This window comes from Oryzias latipes, chromosome 2 (genome assembly GCF_053564925.1).
Source record: "Oryzias latipes strain Hd-rR chromosome 2, Olatipes_Hd-rR_3.1".
NCBI lineage: Eukaryota > Metazoa > Chordata > Actinopteri > Beloniformes > Adrianichthyidae > Oryzias > Oryzias latipes.
Window position 1 is genome coordinate 8,245,228 of NC_136238.1, and position 18,798 is coordinate 8,264,025.

Sequence of the window (18,798 nt, forward strand, 5' to 3'; positions counted from 1 at the left end):
TGTATCTCTTGCATTTAAGTCTTATACTCATCGCCCCTGACAGCTGTCCGTACTAACAATAACCTCTCTCCTCACTTTCCCCTTCAACGCGGCACTCGACAGGGTTGTCCTTTATCACTTCTTTTATTTGCCACAGTGATTGAGCCACTGGCTATAGCCATACGTCATGAAATCAACATAATAGAAAAACAAAGAAATGATACTGGGAACAAAGTATCCCTGTATGCAGACGATTTGCTTTTATTCATATTCATTTTTTAAATGTGTTACAAAAGTATCAGATCGGAACTCTGTATCGGCAGATACTTAAACTAGAATGACTCGGAATCGGATCACGCCCCCAAAAAAACATGATCAGGACATTCCTAGTTCTTAAACAACAGTACCCTGTTGTTATTTTAAGTTTAGCCAATCAAGATGAAGTACGGCTATGTACTAATGAAATTAATGCACTTCGGTTTCCCACATACCTCCTCAAAGACGATCGGTCCCACTGACGTCTGAGGACTTGGTCCATGATTGGTTCAGCAGACTATAGGGGGAAGTCCTTACTGGATGTCAGCCAATCACCTCTTCAACACTTTGGAAACTCTTCCACATCTCTGAAGAGATCTACCTACAAGAACAGTGAAGACCAGTCTAAGCACAAACCCACTCTAAACACAAACTTGTCAACACTTGATACAGTTGTTCACCACATTTTGTCATCAGTTATATAAATATGGTTTTTGATTTCTTATAAATCACACATGTCAAAGTCAAGGCCAGCAGGCCACGTCTGGCGTATTTTTATCTGGCCAGCGAGATCCTTTTATATTATTGTTATTAATGAAATGTAGTGCTGATAACATATTCACTATAGATCCCATAATGCAACGCTTCAGCTGCCCTGGTGAGCGCTAGCCCTAACGTTGCCGAAGAGAAACAGTTGATTCTGAAAACAGAGCCGATTGGAGGCAGAATAAATGTTTACTGGTTAACTTGTGTCTCACATTCATGGAGCAAATGTGGCCGTAATTAAAGAAGATAGTCTTAGACGGCGCTCTGAGACAAACATTAAATACGCACTTTGATTAGAAGCTTCACATACTGAGTTCTCCTGGCGCTTTGGTAACTTTGAAGAACAAAAAAAGGATTTTTCTGCTCCTTCGTAACCCATTGTTGTTGATGTGGAAGCTGCACCTGTGCAGACTCAGATTCAGATTTGGCACACGGAAGGCAAAGCACGACACTGCAGGACTGGTGCCCCAGCTCCACCGTCTTACATGCAGTTCCAACCTTGAGCATGTTTGGAAGAACATTTTTGTGTGTGAGAAGCTCTTCTCAGCGATGAAGACTAACGAAACAGCTGACAGGTGTGGTCTCACTGGTGAGCACCTGCAGTCCATCCTGAGAATCGCCACAACACAGAACCTCACATCAAACACAGACCAACTCGTTGACAAAAAATGACGCCTGGCTTCCAGCTCTGATAAAATGACACAAGCTGAGATATAATATATTGACTAGGTCAATATTCAACAATATTTAGGGCAGCAAAACTGTGGAATGACTTTTTCCAAGTTAACAAATACCTGTATTTTTTTTAAGTGCTGCAAAATTTGCCCAAAAAAGCATTTAATGTTTGTTATTTAATTACTGTTCATCCGGTCTTTTGTCAATTGAAATGATTTATAAGGGACTTACTCCTATACTTTTTATACATGCACACATCTATCATACTTAGCTCTTCATTGGTCACATATTAACTAATAGAATTATATTGTTACTGTCTTTATTTGTTCTGGTCAAACTTATTGTAATACTTTTAATAGTTTTCTTTGATTTATTATTACTTCCTATGTATATTCTATATTTTTGAGTTACATTAGGTGGAGGCCTTAAATAAGGCTTTTAGGTTTTTGCCTTTACCTGCACTTATTTGCCTTTTAGTGGTTTTCTTGTGTTGTAACCCTTGTGCTATGCTATTGGAGGCACTTTAACATTGGGAGTTGGGTCATTTAGACCCACAAGACAGTGCGCTGAACCTTTTTTCTTCAAGGATTTGTGATCTTCACTGGTGTCCATGTTACATGAAATCTTTCCACCTTTATCCACCTTTGTCATGGTAGGGAGAACACATCAATGTAAGGGTGGGGTCATCTAAGATAGCACAAGGGTTAAAGGTGCAAGAACAATAAACTAAGTTAAACTAAACTAAGACCCATTTAGGAGAATTTGAGAAAATGTAATGCTTCACAAGGCCTTATTTTAGTTTAATGAAATTTTAGACCTTTCAAAAACTTTTCAGGATGGGCGTCACCTTGGGTGAAATAATGGTAGACCTATTCTCTTATAATGGGAGAATTTTAATGCATTTTATTATTATTTTAGTTGTTTTATTGGCAAAAGTTATCTGGCTAAAGCTACATAAAGTAACTAATTAAATGGGGAACTTTTGCATAGGGTTGGAATATGTTAAAACTTTTTTAACAACTGAATTTAGGTTTTCTTTCTGATTTTAGCTTGAAAATGTCATAAAAAAGGTTAGACGTCCACGATGTAAAACCACTTAAAGGCGAAGGAAACTGAAACTCTGCGCAAGTCCAACCCTTCATACACTCCGAAACACACTGACACAGACAGACAGACACACTCCCTTTTTGTGCTTAATTTTTATAACTCCATCCATCACTTTGTGACAGCTCTTAGCAGAAAATGGCGATCAGTCTCTGATGGCGTGTAGCGCAGCTTTAGAGAGCCATCGCGCTAAAGGCCAGGTTTGTTTGAAGTTCGCTTTGCAATGCATCAGTGGTGATGACCTAGATTTCCAATCTCTTCCTCCAAGAGTGCATGCAGAGACAGCCTCGTTTCAGCCCTTTCCCTCCTCTAACTATGTCAGCTCGCCTGTAAACATTTGGCACAGTCACATCACTGCGTCTCACAGTCTCCCTGCAGACAACTCCCTTTTGCTGCTTTCCACTCTCCTCCTTAAAGGTTTGTTCCCGACCAAAGTCTGGAGAGCTGAGTAGCTACAGCTCAGAAAAAGATAACTATTTCATATATTTGTCTTGTCTGTAAGTACGAGGACATATGTCAGGCTTTTATCTCCTAGAAAAATAAAAATTTACATAATAGTGCTGTGACAGCATAACCTTTTAGAGGTATGTTTGCATTTTCCCGTATAGACCTGTCAATAGCTTTTGATTGTCTGGAATTGCCTTTGTAATAAAGCAAAAGGAAGAAAACTATCAGGCACAAAAACAGGATGAGACCAACACTGATAAAAATGGAAGGAGATTAAGTTGAACTTTAGTTTTCTTCTTTTAAAATCACTATATAGGGAGGGGGCTGGACTAAGTGGAGCGCCCCTTCCCCTTTTGCGCTCCAAGCAGGAAGTGCCCGCTAGTTCCAAGAAGCCAAAATCCCACTACGCGGTGCCGGCTCGGTTGATACTTTAGCTAAATTGTTCATTTTGTGGTACAAGCACCAATTTTTGCCATGGATGTACTAGAATGTCCTCTTTCAGAAAGCATGTTAGCCACAATGAAAATCCCAAATGGTGGCCATACACTCAATCTATTTGCATCTACTCAGTCTATTTGCCCCAATCTCAACAATAAGGGCTGTATATGCACAAAATGCAGTCTTTAAACTTGAGGGGGGATCTAATAAATACTATTATATATATATATATATATATATATATATATATATACACACACACACATACATATTAGGCCTGCACAATATACCGCAAATTTATCGTTATCGCAATATCAAGCTGTGCAATATGCATATGGCAAAAGACAGCAAATCTTTTTTTTTTTTTTTTACTTGTCCTGTCCAACAGCTAGGCAGACAGATGAGAGCTGAGGGCCTCTTGTGTTGGACATGTTTTACTTTAACAAGAGGGGTTATTAATCTTCAGACAAACCAAAGGTATGTCTGAATAAACCCCTTTTGTAATTGAGGCCAAACTTTATTAATTTCAATCCTGTTTGAAAATCTTTGGTGTTGGACCGGACGGAAAAGGAAAGAGGGGAAGAAGAGAGAGGGAAGTTAGAGAGAGGGGGGGTAGGAGGGTGATAATAGGAGGGGAAGGGGGATAAGACCATGAAGCAGCATAAAGCAACAAGTTTACTGGTTGTTAATCATTATGGTAAGGTTCAAATGTAGTACAAAAAGGGCGGGGCCTATCCACACACACACTCAAATGTTATAAACACACCTGCTAGCTGCAAAAATGTCCACCTGTCGACATGTACACAAAACAGATAGTGTTCACACGCATACTTATGCCTTAAAACCAACTAGTGTGAAATATTTCAGTCATTCAATCATGCAAACTGTTAGTGCAAAGGTGAGCTAACACCTGTGCTCAGGTGAGTGTTTATGTTCTTCTAAAATGGATGGTGGAACGTGACAAGAAGGAGGGAGAGTGCCCAGCCATCCCCACCCCAAGACCCCCACCGCAGCAGCAGCGGCAGCCGGAATCCCCCCAACGCCACACGGGAACCGGCAGGGAACAACCGCCGCCCGGGCGACAAAGCCCACCACCCAGGCCAGGGCCAGCAGGACCGCCGCAAGGCCTCCAGAGCCAGAGAGCAGGGAGGCACGGAGGGAAAGAGAGCGCCGCCCCAGCCCAACCAGGAGAGCAGCCCCCCCGCCGCGCCGGGAGCGCCCAACGCAGGGCCCCACCGGAGAAAGACGCCCACAGCCCCAGACGAGCACCCCACCACCACCCAGGAGTTCCGGGCATCCCCCCGCCCCCACCCCAGGTACGAGCCAGGACCCCCCAAGGGAGACCCGCTCCGCACTCCAGGCAGCCATCCGCCCGGCCCACGGTTGGTCCAGGGAGGAGCAAGGCAGGGGCCCGCCGCCCCCGCCCAGGAGGGGGAACCCCGGGGAAAAAAGAGGGCCCACAAGGGGTGTTGTAAATATGGCCCGACCAGGCTCGGCCACAGTTGGAAATTTGGCGGGACCCAGCGCTCAGGAGCAGGGACCAGAACCCACCCCCCAGGGACACGAACACCCCCGGCTCAGATGTAATGTGAACCCCCCCACCGCGCGGAGAGAGCACCGCCGGGCCCAGGAAGCCGGCACCCCGGGGACACGGCCGCCGTTGCAAAGGGGCCCGTACCCCCCACCAGGGAAGAGGTAGGGGACAGATGGTCCTAGGTCCCACCTTCCTTGCAAAATGTGTGTGCGTGTATGTGTGTTTGAGAGGGTGTGTGTGTGCATGTGTGTGTGTTTATGTTGGGATGTATATATTGAGGGGGGAAGGGTGTGTGTACTAAGGGCGGTGCAGTTAAAATTGGCGGGTAGGGCACTAAGGGGACATCTCCTGATTACTCACAGTGACGTCCCCTCACCCTCCCCACCAAGGGGCCCTCAATGTCTAAGGTACGGTTAAAATTGGCGGGTAGGGTGCTAGGAGGACATCTGCTGCTTGCTGGCAGTGATGTCCAAGCACCCCCCCTACCAAGGGCCCTACATGTCTAAGGTGCAAATAAAACCGAAAGAGGGGGCCATACGGCAACCATAGGAGGGGGGCCACTGCCTAGTAACCCCCCCCCCCCCCCCCCCAAGACCCATGGCAGGCTAAGCCCCCCACCCCCTCACCCTAATATGAGGTTATATGAGGAAGGGGGTAAGTTGGGGACAGCTGGTAGACTGTCCCCCGGTGGTCAAACAGCTGTCCCCCCCCCCCCCCCCCCCCAGCAAGGGGGCCAGGCCCACCCAGCCCAGGGGCCCACCCCCGGAGGCGCCGACACCCCAGGCCCAGCACCACCCACCCCACACAGAGAGAGAGGAGCCAGAAAGCGTCGCCCCCCCCGGAGCAAGCCCAGGCCCCCACCCCCAAACGCCGGCCCTAGAAGAGCTCTGGTCAGGCCTCGACGGGACCGAGGCAGCCAACCGGCCGGGGAAACCGCCGATGGCCTCAGCGACCCCGACCCGTCAACCCCCCCTGCCCCGTACCAATAGTGCCCCCCCCCCCCCTCCCCCAGAATGCCCCCCCACAGGACAGGGCCGACAAGACCCCCACCCCACCCCACCCCAGACCCCGCAGCCGAAGCGGATGACACCCAGAGCGACCAAGGGCCCCAAGAGGGTTGTCCCGTCCCGCCCCAGAGCCAGGGAAGGGCCGATCCCAGCCCCAGGTGTAGATGGACAGCCCATCCGGCGCCGCTGGGCCCCCCCCGAGCAGGGCCCCCCGCCAACCCCCCCAGCACAGGCAAAGGGACCACCCCCCCCAAGCCAAGCAAGACCACCACCCCACCCCCCCACCACGCACCCCCACACCCAAGCCCATAGGACCACGCAGCACCACAGCCCGCCCCACCCAGGCGCCGGACCCGACCCCCCGACCAACAGAGCCCCCACCACCCCCCGCCAGGCACCGGAGGCCCCGACCCCCACCCCGGCCCACGGCAGAAGGGCAAGGAGCAACGACGACCAGGCCCCCCCACCCCCTAAGTCATGGAGTTAGCTATGGGACACCAGAGAGACCGAATTCTTTCAAAGTTACTTGAACCTTGGGCTGACATTTTTTCCAAGCTGATATGATCAAGCAGCAGATTTCTGTGTTGACTTATATTTATATTTTTCTTGCTTTTCCAATTTATTAAAATAGTTTTTTTAGCAATGCAAAGAGTTATGAAAATGATAGAGCCTAATCCTCCTTCTACATCGATGGCACTCATGTCACCAAGCACACAAAGTGACGGTGAAGCTGTGATTGAAACCTTAAGCCAGACTGATAGATCGGCACATACCTGCTGCCAGAGAGCCTGGACAGGCGTGCAGAACCATAGTGCATGCATGTAATTGTCGGGTAGATTACCGTCACAGTGCTGACAAATGTCTGAGAAAAGACAGCAAATTTGCAATAAATGGTTACCTTAAATGTGGCCAAACAATCTTATAGCAGCTTGAAGTGTTTAATGGATTGAAATAATCCTTTTCTGCATTTGACCAATCAGATGGACCCCTTCACGTTGTTAACTAATCGGATGGCGCCCTATTATATTATATGTTCGCCTCCTATGTCAACAAGGGTCATTTGTAGTATAATTTTTAAGCTGTTGTAATGGAATGGGAATAATATTTTTGGTTGTTTTACAAATTTTTTATATACCGCAAATTATATCGTTATCGCAATATTAATCACTGATATCGGATATCGCGAGTTTTCTTCATATCGTGCAGCCCTAATACACATATATGTATATATTTTTTTTAATCTTGGATTTTCTCGTGTGCTTTTCTGAAAGAGGGAATCCTGGAACATCCATACCAAATTTGGTGCTTGTACCACGAAATACGTGATTATTTTAATAACTGGCTCCACTACAGACTATTAATCTGTTATTCTATTGGTTAAACCAGGTTGAACTTTGACACTTTGACCAATCAGGGACTTGCATTAGGTAGAGATGTATAGATACCTTCCCTTTTAATTAGCGGAAGTACCAACCGTATGAAAACTGATCATGGAGAGGAAATAATGATTACGGCTTGGCTGCAGCCGGAATTCTACTATACCAAGTCTTTCATACATCGGAATAGAGCTGTGATTCATTAGATTTTCTTTCCAACTGTAGGTGGTGGACAAGCACTAGTCAACAGTATCACAGAAAAAAGTAGCTTGTCCAGTGTGAATCCTGTGAGCTGTGTAGGCATTCCAGAACCCGCGTTTAGTGTGTTCTTGAACACGTGTGATGTGCACAGTGTGTCCTTAGCTAAACAGAATGTTATTTAGGTGTCACCAATGACATCACTGGTGTTAAGGGTTAACAGTTCGATTCAATGGTAATTGGTGTGTACTTGTATAGGGCTTCTACCTTCCTTAAAGACGCAAAGCGCTTTACGGTCACAGTCCCATTCACCCCTCCACACACACATTTGGTAAATGGTAAATGGTAAATGGCGTATACTTATATAGCGCCTTTCTTCCTACAAGGACAAAGCGCTTTACAGTCACAGACCCATTCACCCAGTCACACACACATTCACACACACAGTCACACACTGGCGGGGGGCTCCGCTGCCGAACACTGGCGCCAACCTCTAACCACCAGAGGTGGTGTGGGGTTCAGTGTATTGTCCATTTTGACACATGGCGGGAGTTGAACCGGCATTACTCCTATCAGAGGACGACCACTCCACCACGGCCTAGTGGTGAGTCGATAAGGCTCCAGCTTTGCTGTTAACCCTTTACACACGCTCTTTGAACAACCTCAACTCTCCAACCGTTAATGTTATTAACGTAACTCTGACAGATTCGGGCGCTCAGAAAAGCAGCTCTGATTATGTAACACTTTACCAACAAAGTACTGCTGCTGTCTCTCCACGTCAGAATCTGTTGCAGTTACGTTGATTCACGATATCTGCAAAAAAAAAATGGTTTTCTCTATGGCAGAACCCGTTGAAATTAAGTTAATTGTGTGAAACTGTTAAAGAGTTACGGTAACTCACAGAACGTCAAACTTAAAGGGTTAAACGTCTCTCAACTTTCACACGGTTCCAAACCATAAAACAGCCAAGAAGTTGCACCTCAGGCTTGCATGCGTTCCACTCCCTTCCCCTTCTGTTGATCCACCTGCTTTGCATTATTGTTAAGCTAAAAACAACATCCCAAACTATTTAAACCGCAGGAAGGTTTGTTCTGATTGCATTTGGGGGGAAAAATCCCTTTCAACAGAAAAACAGGCTCATTTCCACACATCCCTGGTCACATTCACTCATCATTTCAGTCCTTTCTACAGTGAAGTCCCGGTTTAAAAAAGTAAAACATATGAGTGCCGCATTTTGCAATGCTGTGTACAGCCGTAATGGTTGTGAAAATTACATTGCCTTTCTCATGTCTTCTATTGTTTTTTGTCCTTGGTGACAGTGGAGAAAAAAAAAGACCTAGCCTTGTTTCACCTTAATGTCTTTTAGGATTTTATTGAAGCACAGCACCTGTAAAAAATGTACCTGCTACGCTTTTAAAAGCAGCCACACATGTAAAAGAACACGACATGATGGATTGCTCAGTGGCCTAACAGCAAATGAAGTACAATCGGAAAGTTCTGTTGAGCAGTCAACTCTGACTTCCACTGTGCGAGTTCCTTCCACTTAATTTACACTCAGAAGTCAACAGGAGCTCAGTGGTTATGGCTTTGTGCTGCAGAATAATTGCTCTAAGAATCCGGGGCTGTTGCGCAATTTTCTGTGCCGATCAATTTTTCCACCTTAACACTTTTTACCCTCTCCTGGGGAATAACGCCCTCATTGGACAATTCTGCCTGTGACTTCTGTGAAGGCTGCAAAACCCATGTCGAGTATCTTTAGGTTGCTGCCACTTGAAGGAAACGAACAGTGGGGCGTGATCCCTTATTCCACCATTACTTACTGCACGATTTGTCAGAGAAGTAAAAGCTGGGAAAAAGCTAATGTCAAACTAGAGAAACGTGGATTGAATTTCTATTTTTTTACATTAAAGACCCACTTTGATAATAATAGTGTGTTTTTAACGCGTTTGTGGCCTTTTTCTGAGGCTGCATTCTTACCGGGGAGGTTTAGCAGATGTGTTCACACTAGATACTAGTTCCTACAGTTATCCAGTGTTGAAGCAGTCCAAATCTGGTGAATCTTGCTCTAGGCTTTTTCTTTCACAGCTCTATTCCAATATTTAAAAGACTTAGTGTGAATAAAAATTCCAGTCAGGCACAAACTGAGATAATTTTTTCCTCAATCATCAATTTTTGAAACGGCTGTAACTTTCATGAATTTAAAAAGGGACGCCATCCATTTGTCACCACCAAATCCATCTGTGACTGGTCAAAACTACACCTGGTTCAACTTCCAAGGCAAATTTTGTACTTTGAGCCCCAAACAGTAGTAGAAGCTTGTGTAGCTACACGTTAATGCATAATTATTGAATGCTGAAGGTGCATATACAGGGTTTTTCACTACACAGCAATTCTTTTTTCTTTTTTTTTTCTGGGCGTTTGCAATTGATGTGAACACATAAAAACTGAGCTGCTTCCCTGTGAAAGCAAAAACTAAAAGTTTTAAAAACTTTCCTGCTTTTTGCATGAATAGTATGAACCCTCTACTTTAGCACTGGTAACTGGTTGGTAGACATGAGCCATTTCTGCTCTTCATTCATTAGATGGTATAATAGTTGGGGTCCGTTTCCAAAAGAAAAGCAGGTAAACTTCTGGTCTTCATTCAATTATGGGAGACAATGGTAGAAAATGGTAAATGGCGTGAACTTATATAGCGCTTTTCTACCTCCTAAGGTCCAAAGCGTCTTACCTTTGCAGACCCATTTACCCATTCACACACACATTCACATGATGGTGGCGCCAGCCTCCCACCAGAGGCAAGATGGTGTCTTGCCCAAGGACACTTCGACACAGGGTAAGGCATGAATCGAACCTGCAATATTCCGATCAGAGGTCGACCACCCTACCACTGCACCACGGCCGCCCAATTTATTTTTAGAAAACTTTCAGTTCATTTTGCTGCCAACACTAGAACTTGCATCTATGGTTTTCTTGGTTTTTAAGTGATACAGCCTCTGCAAAGCTACTACCATGTGATATTATGCAACAGATTTTTGTTTTTTTTAAATAAAATTGGTTAGGTCTTTTGATAAACAGTGGGGAAATTAGTGCTGTGTAGCAGGCTAGCATCATTGGAGTAAGCAAAAATCGAAATTGTCTCAACATGCCTACACTTACAGTAGAACAAGCCCTTTTAATGGCAAGTGCAAATAAAAATAACTGTGTTTAACTGTAAAAGTATCATATAACTATATTGTTTTGGCATATAAATATGCCGGGGGCTCAAACTCGAGATCTGCAGGCTGTTGCCCCCCTCGCAAATGTTGCTTGCTGCAGTTAGACGGTACAGTTGCCAATTCTGACCAATCGCCTGCATCTTGGCTCCTCAAGGCATTCCAGGTTGTGACGTCATAACACATAAAGAGACCGTTTTGATACACTTAGTGTGTGTTCAGACCGGACACATTTGGTTTGCTTAAAGTAAACCAGAGTTTGTTTCCCGCGATAATCCAGAACTAATTTTTAGTCCGAATACGCCCAAGTGGACCCTGGTCTGGGACCAGGAACCGCTCTCTGACCCGTCTTTCGAAGTCACCTCGGTTAGTTTCCAACCAGACTGAGCTTGAATTCGCTTAGTCTGTACATGGTCTACGTCCAGATATGTCCAGAGCAGAACAACTGGACCAAAACGGCCGCCGTAGCCGGGCATTATGGGAAGTAAACAGAGAAGGAACATAGCAACACTGACAATAAGAAAGCAATTCATTGACATTTGGTCGGATGAAGGCAGGCTCATTAAAACAACTTTCAACATGATAAACATTGCTTCTTACACCGTTTTCCCAACAATCTATATCTCAAACAATTTTCAGCGTACCTTTCTATCCGGCGTCTCCTCAGTAACCGTCTTGCAGCGTGCCTCCACCAGACTAAAGTGACAAATAAAGTGTTGTACCCGACGTTGATACAGACGTTCAAAATTGCTCAACGAAAGATAAAGTTTGAATAAGTGAACTATTCCGACAAGGATTGCAAAGCGCAGGACTGCCATTATTCTTTCTCTCATTGCTTTGCCTCACCCTCTCAACTCCTGGCCAATGACTGAGGAGATTTTTAGTCACATGCTTTTGTTTACAAGCTGTAGTCTGAAGGCCTTAATGTGTCTTATAATCTAGTGCGCCCTTTCAGTCCAAAAAAGGAGGTACCTAAACAGGATGTTAGCTGCAGATAAAGCAGATTAGCAAATATTTTTTACCTAAAAAGGTTTGTTCAAAAGCAATGGAAAAATTAAAAAAATTACTTATTTCTCTGCTAAAATCATCAAAGTACAAGTGAAATGTGGTTGGTACTATTTACTTCTGTCAGTCGTAAGTCAAGAAACGGCGTGTCAGTAAAGTTTAAATCTTCTAATTGGTTTTGACGCTGTTTGGTCATCATGTTAAATTAAAAAGAATCAATCGGGTCTTATATTTGGGTCAATATCTGAAAGATTGTGTATGTTTTATTAATCAACTGCTGTCCTGGTAAATAGTTTTAATGGACGCACAGTATAATATCCATCTAATATGGTACCGGATCAAATCTTTGCAATGTTTTACTTTTTGGCTAAAACATCGTCGAATGTTGTTCAAATTCTCAAGAAAAATATCAATGATTTGAATTAGATACATCAAACGATGTCATATCTAAGATAACATATTAAACACTAAAGACATTTTCAACTTTAAAATGAACCTAAAGGTGAAGTTCAATGAAAATGCTGCAGGCTTTAATAAGACCTGTCATCTGATTCTGACTAATGTCTTCAAACCCGCCGCACCTCCACCAACTTTCTTTTTTACCTCTGAAAAGGCTTTTAGCTTGCTCTGGTGCAATTCATCAAAAAGTATTTTCTATTTGTAAAATTAAAAACAAAAATGTGCAGCGCTCTTTAAAAGCAGCAGAGTCATTTCTTAAGGTACATGTCGATTAAATGACGCAGGGAAAAGCTCAAGTTTACTTAAATCAAATGACACATTTTGCTTTTTTCCACGTACAGACAGGGGAAATTCATCATTCAGGAGCAGAAACTAATTTAATCAGGACCCCATGCAGAATATACTTTACATGAGCAGCGCCGGCCCAATCTCACTCCATAATGAGCAGAAAAATCATTTCAAGGCCGAGGGGCAGCAGTTAGGAAAACACACAGAGCAGTTTCGGCAACCTGTAAAGGTCCCTCTCAGGTGTGATGACACTTCTTGGCCAATCAGTGACCAGACACTTGCTAATGTTACATTAAATAATTGGCTTGGCACCATTGGACCCTTTACTCTAAAGCTTTCAAGGTTAAAGCAAAAAAGTAGAACCATAATGATAATAAATACAAAAAAGTAGATGGAGAGGAACTATTGGCAGGTTCTGGTGTTCAGTAAGGAAATATTTTAACTATTGTCAATGTTATGGTAAAGATAGCTAGTGTTATTCCTAATGCTACATTCACACACCCCTCTGCATTGCAAGTGACCTCTTTCAATCAAAAGTCTCTGTAAATGTGCGTTTGGCGCTTCCACGTTTAAAATTCTTGCGTTCGTGCATCGCTACCCAAGTTTTTTACGACCATTTTCAAGCTCTATCTACAAAACAAGCATCTATAGAATGTGCATTGAAAGTTAAACCAGGTTAAACTTTGACCAATCAACGACTCTGATGGATAGTGACAAATATATGTCGTCCATTTTAATTCACGGTAGTACCAACCGTGTACCAAAACTAATAATTACAGTTTGCGCCTATTTTTGATACCAAGTCTTAAATTTTGACCCTTCCAACTGTAGGTGATGCGCTACGCTAGTGTAGCAACAGGGCAGTGTGGACACCGTTTGCTAAACGTGGGTTCAAGACTGCATTGGGCTATACAGGACATAGGCGAATCCCCAAGTTGGCAACTAGGGAGTCCACCTGAATAATACGGAATAGAGTGCTGCGGACCAATATAGCAGAGGAAAAGTACATATTTGATTTCAAAACCCAGACAGATGGAGCTTGATAACCTTGGCAGGGAGTTCTATCAAGCGAAAGGAAAAATCCGAGCAAGACGCCCAAACCTTTGAGGAAGGTTAGGCAAAAAGTCAGTGCCCTCCGGAAGTATGACAGTTAAAACCTTCTGCTGACCAGGGCGACCACCACCACCACTGCTTCATGAAACAGCTAGATCCTTTACAAGGAAGCCGCCAGGCTCTGACCAAAGAACACATGGACAAGGAACCTGGAGGCAGAGTGGTCACACCTGGAGGGAGCTAGAGAGGATCACCCAGGACAAAGGACAATAGCGGGGAGTTGATGGCCTCTGCTCAAGGACAACTACTACTACAACCAATCAGGGACTCTGTTTTGGTTATGACATATTGATTATGTGTTTAGGGGTGGAGTCCAAAACCATGGAGGAGAAGCTGATCGTTGCCATCTAAACTTTCACATTTTTCCTTTTTGCATCAAGCCAATTGTAAAAAAGTTTCTCTAATTGTATTGGTTTTATTTATTTTTTCACTGCTGTGACTATTGCAGGATGGCAAGTCATCGAACTGGGTCACAGAAAGATGGAAGTACCGCTGGAATCAGGCGTCATTCAGATGTTGCTTCTGCAGTAGATGGTAAAACCTTCCTGTACTGGAAGAGTCTCTGAATGATCTCACGAACCCAGACATGGAGACCCGATTGCATGACATCATCCATATCTTCTATGTTATAGCGTTGAGGCAAAAAACTTTTGATATTAACGGCAGGAGCGATAGGTTTATGAACACACTTGAACAAACGTTGAGCAGTGATTTTGATCACAACAGGGGCGCTGTGAACGCAGCATTAATTGATAACCCAACAATGTTCTCAATCAAGCTAGAAGGATTTCAGGTTTAGATGCAAAATGGAACACCCACTTCAGCTACAATAACATGATCTCTGTTGTGGTTGGTTTCAGTAAAAACTGAACTAATCAGACTACACTACCCAGAACCCCCCGGAGAATCTGAGGTTTGATGCAAAGCCAGTCTGGGCTCACTGAACTTCCTTTTCAGCAGAATATCAAAGCTTTAGGAAGATTTTGTTATCTTCATGGTTCTTTTGCTGACAATTCCCAGCTCAGCACAAGAACACACAAAGACTCCTTACAAAGCAATAGCAGACCGCAAGAGTTCCCTGCACAGCAGGACGGCGCCAATGATTTTGGTGGGAAACTTTTTCCAGCCCGTTTCGATGCAACTCAATTACATTTTTTAATTTAAACTTGGAAACTTAATTTATCCCGGCAGGCAAAGCGTCAGGGAAAACACATTAGCTACACACCTCTGTTTCTATACAGACCAACTATTAAACACAATTTGTTTTTGCATACATAGCATAACTTTATTCTCAAAGCTGTGATGTCCAATATTATGTCCAATATGACAATTACATTATCACACATGTCTAAACTTTGAGTCTTCTTAAAGCCCCTTTAGAATATACAAGCAAAAACTGTATTAAAAAAAAGGTAAAATTCTTCAACAAACGTCAGATTTTCCCACAGTGCACTTCTTTCTGCATTGGTCATTAAATGAACTTGGGTTTGTATCTTTTGACCCATTTTGAAAATTGTTCCCAGCGATCTTTTAATTATGATTGTTTTTAGCTGTAATTAAAAAAGTCTCTAAAAATATTATTTGGTACATAGTTTCTGCAGAGCAGCAGGAGTTCATTAGAAATGCACCACAGTTGTGTACTGAACTGTTGGCACGCAGCAATCCTGCATCCACTTGGCCTCCCCATTGCTGAGAGCTCTCTGTTAAGATGCTCTCCTGGTGGCTTATGTACCCACTTCACCTCAGATCATTAGGACTGAACTAGCCCGCCCCCACTTGCCCTCTCCATTGCGGAGCGGGACGGGGAGCTTGTGGCCCACCCAGTGTATTTTCTACATAACAAATGTGCTCTTTTGCAAATGGCATTTTTTCATCTGCTCCTGATTCACAACGATTTCAATGAAGAAATACTCAGAAATGCAACTTTGAGCTTAATCATGAGAAAAATCAAACAAGAACATGTTAAAGTGGGTCTTGAAGTGGTGGATCAGTCTAATATTGAGGGGCGGCCATGGTGCAGCGGCAGGGCAGTTGACCCCTGATCGTAAGATTGAAGGTTTGATTCCCGCCTTGACTGCCAGCGTTTGGCAGCGGAGCCGCCACCAGTGTGTGAATGGGTGAATGGGTTTGTGACTGTAAAGCGCTTTGGGCCTTCGAGGGAGGTAAAAAGCGCTATATAAGTATACGCCATTTACCATACTGGATGCTAGAAATCATCATGTTGGTAAATGGTAAATGGCGTATACTTATATAGCGCTTTCTACATTCATTTGAAGGCCCAAAGCGCTTTACAGTCACAAACCCATTCACCAATGCACACACACATTCACACAATGATGGCGGCTCCGCTGCCGAACACTGGCGCCAACATCCCACCAGAGACAAGGTGGGGTTCAGTGTCTTGCCCAAGGCCACTTCAACACATGGGCGTGCAAGGCGGGAATCGAACCTGCAATCTTAGTCTGTAACATACAAAGGGAGTTTTAAAAAATGGGAAAAATGAATCGATTTATACAGAAACATGGTCTAGTGCTGTCTAGTACCAAAGGCCTATTCAATAATAGACAACAATGCTATTGTTGTACTAAAGGAGTATACAGTCTGCAAAGGTAAAAAAAAAAACTTAAATGCAGGATTTTCCAAGAAAATGTGTGCGACAACAAAGAAAGAAAACAAAACTGCAAGAACACTGGCTAAACTTCAAAACAGAACATAGTTATGAGATTAATAAGGAAAGGAATCTTTTAATTTAATTTTTTTTCCACACGTTAAAAAAAAACCCACTTCTGTAAAGAGAATTAACATATGGGCGCCCTGTTCTAGACAAACCAGAATGACTGAACCTTGTCAAACTTGGTAAACCCCCAACAACGAACGAATTATCTATTATCTGAGCTCATTTAGAGGCGACACAGGCTGGACGAGATGAGGTCACACACTAATAACGATGGACTCCCGCGTTGACAAATGAGTTCATCTGTCCAACAAAGATGGGTCATGACACTGAATATCCTCCCTAATTTCAACTTTAATGGTTAAATGTTAATCCAGATTAGATGGAATGGAGGCAGATAGGAATAAAGAACATGACGTGACGTGACGTGACGGTAACAGTGGCGAGGAATGCAGGGCGAGTCGTCTCTCAATGTTGCTCACAACCACTCAAATCCAATTTGATCAGCATGAAATAACTCTGGTAACACGAAGAAGGGGAAGAAATAATCTATTAAACGACATGGTCAATTAAAACAAAGGCTGGATTCTCAGTTCTGGACCAAACAACCCTAATAAAGTGTGTGATGTGTCTGCGTGAGCCTCCAAAGCACCGCTACAAGTCTTAATGACTGGAATCATTTGATTCCCCAGGGAGGGAAATTTGAACAACGTATTGATCTGCAACCACTGACTGTTCAATTAAATACTCTGGTGGAAAACAAACAAAAACACTCCCTGGTGGCGTTTTCTACTCAAATTTGCAATCACTTTTTAAAGTCTAAATCACACGACATTAGTAAGATTCCTTAAACTAACATTTTATCAACAAAAACTGGCATTTTGGAGACAAATATCACTGCTGGAAACTTTAAATATATGGAGAAGTTATAAGGGGAAATTAGGATTTTGCACATAAATCTCACTTAATTTTTAAAACACTTTCCAGAAGTCATTTAATTTTGATTATAACGTTTTTAGCCAAGACAATAACTTGTCTTCTAGAACCTATTTTCTGCAGAGCAGCAGAAGTTTATCAGAAATTCACCCGAGTTGTGGGTTGAACCATTTGCCCTCCCCAGTTGCTTAGAGCTCTTGGTTGATGTGCTCGCCTTTTTCAACTGCATTTTTTTCAGCTGTACCTGATTCACAATGATTTGAATAAAAACTACTCAGAAATGCAATTTAAACTTACTCTTCCTCATATACGTCATAAGGCACAATTCTACCAGTGTGGGTCTTCAGAATACAATAAAACCAAAAGAAGGTAATTTATGAAAAAACATTATTACATAGGCGGTGTAATGGGAGCTGCATGCATACTGATTAGGATATGTCCCTTTTTATTTTTCCATTTCAGCAATTTTATTAAGAAATTCCTTTTTTGCAAGAGCGTCTTTAATTAAAAGAACAAATTCATTTCTTTGACATCATTATTTAATATTTTCTTTTCTATCCAGCCTTGTCAGGGATCAGTCTTTTGCTGGAAGAGCCTGAGGGTGAAGTGGAAATATGTGACCCCATGTTCTCGTCTTCAGTGAAGGGTTCAGCTTCGGCGCCACTGCCAGAATCGGACGCCAGGCCTGATGAAGTCCGAGCCAAGATGGCGACCGTCCACCCTGGAGCGCATTGCATTTTGAAAGCGGCTCCTGCCTGCAGCTTTTGAGCAGCTCTAATTCTCAGAGAGGCATCCGAGTCAATAGCTCATCGTTGTTTTAAGATGGAAAAAAAATATTTGCTTTATTATAAAGTTGTGTGATTGATGAGACTTTGAGATTAGACTCCTTCGGAGGAAGATGGCTGAATCTTTGTCACACAATGAGTCAATAAACACCATGAACGAACCTTCCAGGCATGCTTCATGGCTTCCTCCAGCATCAAGATAGCAATTCCTCTATCTGCAAAACTCCACCTGGAAGCTTTAACTCAACTGCATCGGCTACACAAACCATGCGACTCTTTGCCACTAACGGTCTTCCATGTGCAGTTTAGGAAAATACTATTTACTTTTGTGAATTCAGCTGTGGATGTTTGACAAACACAGAACAAACATTTCTCGTTTTTTTTTTCCTTAAATCTGATTAAAATTGATGTCTTTGTTGTTTTTAATTTTGTTGTGGCACTTCTGGACGATGGAGGACATTTATAGAGAAAATTAAGCTCAAGCTGAATTTTTCTTTATTCAAATCGTAAATAAGGAGCAGATGTGAAGATGCCGTTTGACGTTGGTATGGAATTACATCTCTGCCATAAAGTGAAAGGGTGTACAGACAACTGAGGGGGCGTATTTAGGAACCGAGTGAGTAACTGAGCAGCGATCCCGCGCGGTCAGTTCTTCTTCGCGCTCACCTGGATTTACGCTCAGTGTTCAGGGGGGGGTGTTTGTCACTTGGGGGCAGGAACCTTTCTGGTTGATCTGATTGGCTAAAATACGCATGTCAAGCAGCGGG

At 43.4% G+C, this 18,798-nt stretch overlaps 1 protein-coding gene across 4 annotated transcripts in view; it reads right to left on the reverse strand.

Annotated features, from left to right (window-relative positions):
* LOC101172314 (interleukin-1 receptor accessory protein-like 1) overlaps positions 1 to 18,798 on the reverse strand; it is a 466,015-nt gene that overhangs the window by 378,594 nt on the left and 68,623 nt on the right. For 2 of the 4 annotated variants that reach the window (XM_078931990.1, XM_078931989.1), the window contains exon 2: positions 471 to 612. The gene's annotated coding sequence lies outside the window, so the exon portion shown is untranslated. Of the gene's footprint in view, positions 1 to 470; positions 617 to 18,798 lie in introns of all 4 variants that reach the window. The other 2 variants (XM_078931985.1, XM_078931991.1) reach the window with 1 other exon arrangement.